A 6,000-nucleotide genomic window follows, 5' to 3' on the forward strand; every position below is an offset into this window, starting at 1 on the left:
GGGCCAGTCTCACCGGCTTCAGCAATAGCAAATGATGTGCCCCAATGGCTACACAGGACACACAGCACTAATTAGGCTACGTTCACATTTGCGTTGTGCGCCGCAGCGTCGGCGCCGCAGCGCACAACGCAAACAAAAACGCGGCAAAACGCACGCTAAAACGCTGCGTTTTGCGCCGCATGCGTCCTTTTTGGCCGAAAGTTGGACGCAAAAAAAATGCAACTTGATGCGTTTCTTGCGTCCAACGCTTGCGGCCATGCGGCGCAAAACGCAGCACAACGCATGTCCATGCGCCCCCATGTTAAATATAGGGGCGCATGACGCATGCGGCGCCGCTGCGGCGCCCGACGCTGCGGCGCTGACCGCAAATGTGAACGTAAGACCAGCTCAGCTGTCTATTCAGATCTATGAAGACGGGGGTCAACCAATTTCGTCTCTGATCGGTAACCCCTTAACACCCTGAAAAGAAAAGTTGCCTGATGTAAAATTATGAGAATCGAATATTGCATTGGAAATCTTGATCACGAGCACCGGACGTCAAACAGATCGTTTGGTCCCATTCTCATCAGTGGGTTACATTGGAGAACACATGGATCCACATCATGGACCAATTCATGGACATGGGTGAGCTTGGTGTCCAAATTGGATCAAACCAGACAGATCCCTGTTCTTAAAGATACCATCTGAACGCACCCATAGAATGGCCCTGAAACGTGTGACTGGGGCCTCACACAGATATTCCTAACTCCTGAAAGGCATTGCTGCCCAGTGTGCTAGTAGGTGCAGAAGATAGAACACGTTCTATAGGCAGATTTAGCATCCTCTGAACATGTAGTGACGCGCTCCGAGCCACCGCTTTATCCCAGGTCATGGGATGGAGAATCCGCAGCTATTAATGGGGCTGTGGACAGCAGATGGCCGGAGATCCCGAGCTCAGCTGTGCTGTAGCTGGGTGCAGGCTCGGAGCTTAGCAGCTTGCTGGGCCCAGTGCTGATGCCAGGCTGGTGTACCCCGTGCAGGCTGGGCTGTGACCAGGTGATGGCCTAGTGACAGCCTACCTGCACCCTACAGCTGGACACACAATGGGCACAGTGTGCAGGGTCCATCCTCACTAACCACTCCCCCTCACATCCTCTGCCCGTGCCTGGCATTGTGTCTGTGCCCCCTAATCCCAGCACTCCCCCCTTACACGGCCTCTCCCGCACAATGTGACGGCGCCCGGCATCACTGCCCCCCGCCAGTCTCTCACCTCCGTCCGATCACCGCCGTCCCCGCCGCCCTGCGCTCGCTGCAGTTTGGAATCCCCTCCAGGTCCCCGGAGCAGCCGCGGCCTGTGACGTCACAGGTTTAAAGCTCCGGCCCCGGCCCCCTGCGCTCAGCCAATGAGAGGCGGCCCCGGCCAGCGCTCCCCAGATGTTTCCCATCCCGGAGGTGTGGAGCCTGGGGGAGGGGCGGGGGTCTGCACAAATAAAGTTCTGGCGCGGGGACCAGTACAGAACACACATGTATTATGTCACCACACAGGTACCGGCCTCTGTGCGGCAATCATGGGGGAGGGGCTCATCGGAAGGATGTGGCAGGCTCCACAAGTATCTGCATGGCAGTCCGAGGTCGGAGGGGCCAAGCGATGGTTCACTGCAGAGAGATGGATGCACCCACGGCAGTGCTCTGCCTCCTGGCCTCTCATGGCACATCCCCCGGGTACACGGCTAGGGAGCATTCATGCGTGGTCACACATCCATGTCAATTGTTACATTCCAGAGAAACAAGCCGTTTTTCATCCGTGTTACATCTGTTTTTCTCATCCATTTTTTTCCACTGGAGAAAGGTCATTGATCCCAAGTCAATAAAAAAAAAAAAACCCTTGGAAGGTCACGTGATTACTCAAACTTATCAGTCAATAGAACCGCGAGGCTCGGAAGAACTACAAATGTCAACATTTTTGCACAGCTAAGGCTACTTTCACACTAGCGTTGTTTGCTGTACATCGCAATGCGTCGTTTAGTTGAAAAAACGCATCCTGCAAAGTTGTCTGCACGATGCGTTTTTTCCCCATAGATTTACATTAGCAACGCATTGCGACGTATGGCCACATGTTGCAAACGTCGTGCGACGGTTGCGTCGTGTTTTGGCGGACCGTCGGCACAAAAAAAGTTACATGTAACTTTTTTTGCGCGTCGTGTCCGCCATTTTCGACCGCACATGCATGGCCAAAAATCCGCCCCCTCCTCCCCGGACCTTACAAAGGGGCATCGTAAGACTGCTTCCGCTGCCCACGTCGGGCATTACTTTCAGAACGCGCGTCGGCACGTCGGGCCGACACATAGCGACGGCCCCGTGCTGACGCTGCTGTGAAAGCAGCCTAAGTTTCACAAAAATGTTGCCACATTTCAATCCTTTTTCTGGCAAAAAAGGGTCAAAACCTGCTTGATGAAACCGTACCTACGTGTTTACACCTATCTAGCATAAAAGAGTGTGAAAAGTCGCAAAATTTTGCACAAAAATTTGTGACTTGAAGGCACCGTTCCCATGATGAGTTTTTGATGTTGCAGATATTCTACGACCATTAAGTAAAATAGATAACTTGGATTTTCTTTTCAAATGGGCAGGTAAAAAAAACTCCCCAAAAACTCATTGTGGAAACATAGCCTTAACATCACTAGTTTTGGGTAGCTTCATCAGGGAGCAGCTGTGGTGAGCAGGAGCCTGGTTATGACCGCCCTTCAGATTCTTCAAATGTGGCAGCGTTTCTTACCCAGAAATGTTCCTCCAGTCCCACATTGGGGTGCATGACCCGGATTACATGTGGCGATCTCGTAAAGTGGCATCTGCCTATTAAAGTTAACTTGTCTTATTCATGAACACCCTTTCATCACCACTGGCGTACAAAGCTCTTTCATGAATGGGCCTCTGTGATGTCTCTTTGTGCATTAGTCCTGTACTATACGATCTTGTGTATCATTCTTCTACCTCAGTATCACCATTTGTGTGACCCAAGTGCGGCACCATCACTGTCTTTGTACTGTCACATCCCAGGGTGAACTACTTTATGCTGTGACATCAATTAAATACTTTCCCACTTGCATTTTAGGCTTCGTTCCCACAATGAACTTCTGTTTACTGGGTGGTGAAGAATTTTTGCCTATTATTTAAATGAGGGTACTTGTGGTTTTTCACTGCAATTTTGTCTGTTTTTTTAACATGCGTTTATATCGCGTTTTTGACCCTGCAGTTTTTCACTCTGGTTTGTCATTCTTTAAATAAAGCTGCTTTGTTTTTGATACTTCTTGGTATTTTGATTTAATTAAACTTTATTGCTATACTTAAGAGAGGATTACATGCGTTTTTGATTTATTTCTGTCATGAACCGGGGGTGTTTGGTTGCTCCGGATCTTTCTTCAGGGATTTGTTTATATCCCACTTCCGGTTTGGAACTTGCAGCTCTCTGGTGCCCCCTTACCCTCAGGTCAGTCAGGGAACAACACCTAGGATAATTAGTCGCCAGAATGGCTGCCCGGTCGTGTACTTGCTATTGGGCACGCTGCAGTGAGGGCGATATAACTATTCCCAGCTGCAGCCGGGCAATCTATATATATAATTGTCCAAGGGTTTTTCTGTCTGTCCTGGAAATCCTGCGTCTCTGATTGGTCGAGGCCGCCTGGACCTTGACCAATCAGCGACGGGCACAGTATCGATGTAGATGTCATAATGGTTGCCATGGCGATGATGATGTCATAAAGGTTGCCTCGACCAATCAGCGACGGGCACAGTCTGCCGCGAATTCTGGAAACATCATTGTCCATATACTACGGGGACATCTGTCTGTCCTGGAAATCCCGCGTCTTTGATTGGTCGAGGCCGCCTGGGCCTCGACCAGTCAGCAATGGGCACAGTCTCTGATTGGTCGAGGCCAGCCGGCCTCGACCAATCAGCGACGGGCATTGTCCTCCACTGCTGTCAAGTGCCGCCATTGTGTTGTCTAAGGGTCTAATTGTCTGTCTGTCTCGGAAATCCCGCCTTGCTGATTGGTCAAGGCCAGCCGGCCTCGACCAATCAGCGACGGGCACAGTCTGCCGCGAATTCTGGAATCATCATTGTCCTCCACTGCCTTCAAGTGCCGCCATTGTGTAGGGTGTGTGCCTGCGTCTCCCTGTATGGGCGGCATCTCCCTGTGTTTCTATCTTAGAATGGGTCGTAAACGAAAATACGCCAATGAGGATGACAGAAAAGCAGCAGCAGCAGCAAGAAAACGACAACATCGGGAACAGGAGACACCACAACAAACTGCCGCCAGACAAGCCCAGGATGTGGAATCTCACAGACACCGTCGCCAACCGGAGACACCACAACAAACTGTTGTACGACAGGAACACACACTACACAATACAGGCCACGCACTATATATAACACAGCCCACTTACTATATAACACAGCCCACACAGTATATAGCAGCCACGCAGTATATAACACAGGCCACGCAGTATATAACACAGGGCACATAGTATATAGCACAGCCCACGCAGTATATAACTGCGCCGCAATCTGCCTGAACAGTCAGTGCGGAGAGACGGGACGCTGAGGAGCAGCGACGAGAGGTGAGTATGTGATATTTTGTTTTTATTGCCTCAGCAGCAGCATTACATGTGGCACAATGCTGTATGGAGCGTCTATGGGGCCATAAAGAACTGCATGGAGCATTACATGGGGCATCTATGGGGCCATAACTGCATGGAGCATTATATGGGACATCTATGGGGCCATAACTGCATGGAGCATTATATGGGCCATCTATGGGGCCATAACTGCATGGAGCATTATATAGAGCATCTATGGGGCCATAACTGCATGGAGCAATATATGGGGCATTATATGGGGCATCTATGGGGCCATAAAGAACTGCATGGAGCATTATATGGGGCATCTATGGGGCCATAACTGCATGAAGCATTATACTATGTGACTGGGCAAAATACTACGTGACTGGGCAATATACTACGTGGACATGCAATGTACTGCGTGGGCTGCGCAATGTACTGCGTGGGCTGCACAATGTACTGCGTGGGCTGCGCAATGTACTGCGTGGGCTGCGCAATGTACTGCATGGCTGCGCAATGTACTGCGTGGCTGCGCAATGTACTACGTGGGCTCCCCAATGTACTGCGTGGCTGTGCAATATACTGCGTGGGCTGTGCAATATACTACGCATACATATTCTAGAATACCCGATGCGTTAGAATCGGGCCACCATCTAGTACACTTATAAAACCCTTTCCGTCACTGTCAGCTTTACCCAACAAGCTCAGTACGCTCCGCTGCCAGCAGCTCCTATTACTATGATTAAAAGCGCACCAGAAGGCAACCCAATCAGTAGCAATGGCTTAGGTCAGAGGACTTAGGGTATGTTTAGAGCAAGTAAAACAACACTAGTAAATATTATAGCTTTTACTCCAAAAAGATTAGTCAGTGTTTACAAAAAGTATAAAAAGTATGTACACAACGATTACAAAATAAAAGGGATTAACAACATAATAATAATAATTTTTATTTTTATATAGCGCTAACATATTCCACAGCGCTTTACAGTTTGCACACATTATCATTGCTGTCCCCAATGGGGCTCACAATCTAAATTCCCTATCAGTATGTCTTTGGAATGTGGGAAGAAACCAGAGTACCCAGAGGAAACCCACGCAAACACGGGAGAACATACAAACTCCTTGCAGATGTTGTCCTTGGTGGGATTTGAACCCAGGACTCCAGCGCTGCAAGACTGTAGTGCTAACCACTGAGCCACTTACAGTCATCTCATATCATGGCTGCCATGTGGTGTGGGGGGAAGGGAGTGACATCCCAATGCATCAGGCTGGTTGCAGAGCCTCCTGTAGCAGGCTTCCTGGGCAAAGACTACTCCTAAAATGAGGTTCCATATTTTTATACCCTCTGCTCATGACAACACTGAGTGGACTGAGTTTTGAAATGCACTCCTCTTTTCTCAGAGGG

The 6,000-nt window shown here is 49.6% G+C and overlaps 1 protein-coding gene across 2 annotated transcripts in view; it reads right to left on the reverse strand.

Annotated features, from left to right (window-relative positions):
• Window positions 1-1,358, reverse strand: part of NCKAP5L (NCK associated protein 5 like) — a 118,735-nt gene extending 117,377 nt beyond the window's left edge. The window contains exon 1 of one of the 2 annotated variants that reach the window (XM_077297442.1): window positions 1,250-1,358. The gene's annotated coding sequence lies outside the window, so the exon portion shown is untranslated. The remainder of the gene's footprint in view (window positions 1-1,249) is intronic. The other variant, XM_077297444.1, reaches the window with a different exon arrangement.
• Between the last annotated feature and the right edge of the window lie 4,642 nt (window positions 1,359-6,000).

The sequence above is a fragment of the Ranitomeya variabilis genome, chromosome 3 (assembly GCF_051348905.1).
Source record: "Ranitomeya variabilis isolate aRanVar5 chromosome 3, aRanVar5.hap1, whole genome shotgun sequence".
Lineage (NCBI taxonomy): Eukaryota > Metazoa > Chordata > Amphibia > Anura > Dendrobatidae > Ranitomeya > Ranitomeya variabilis.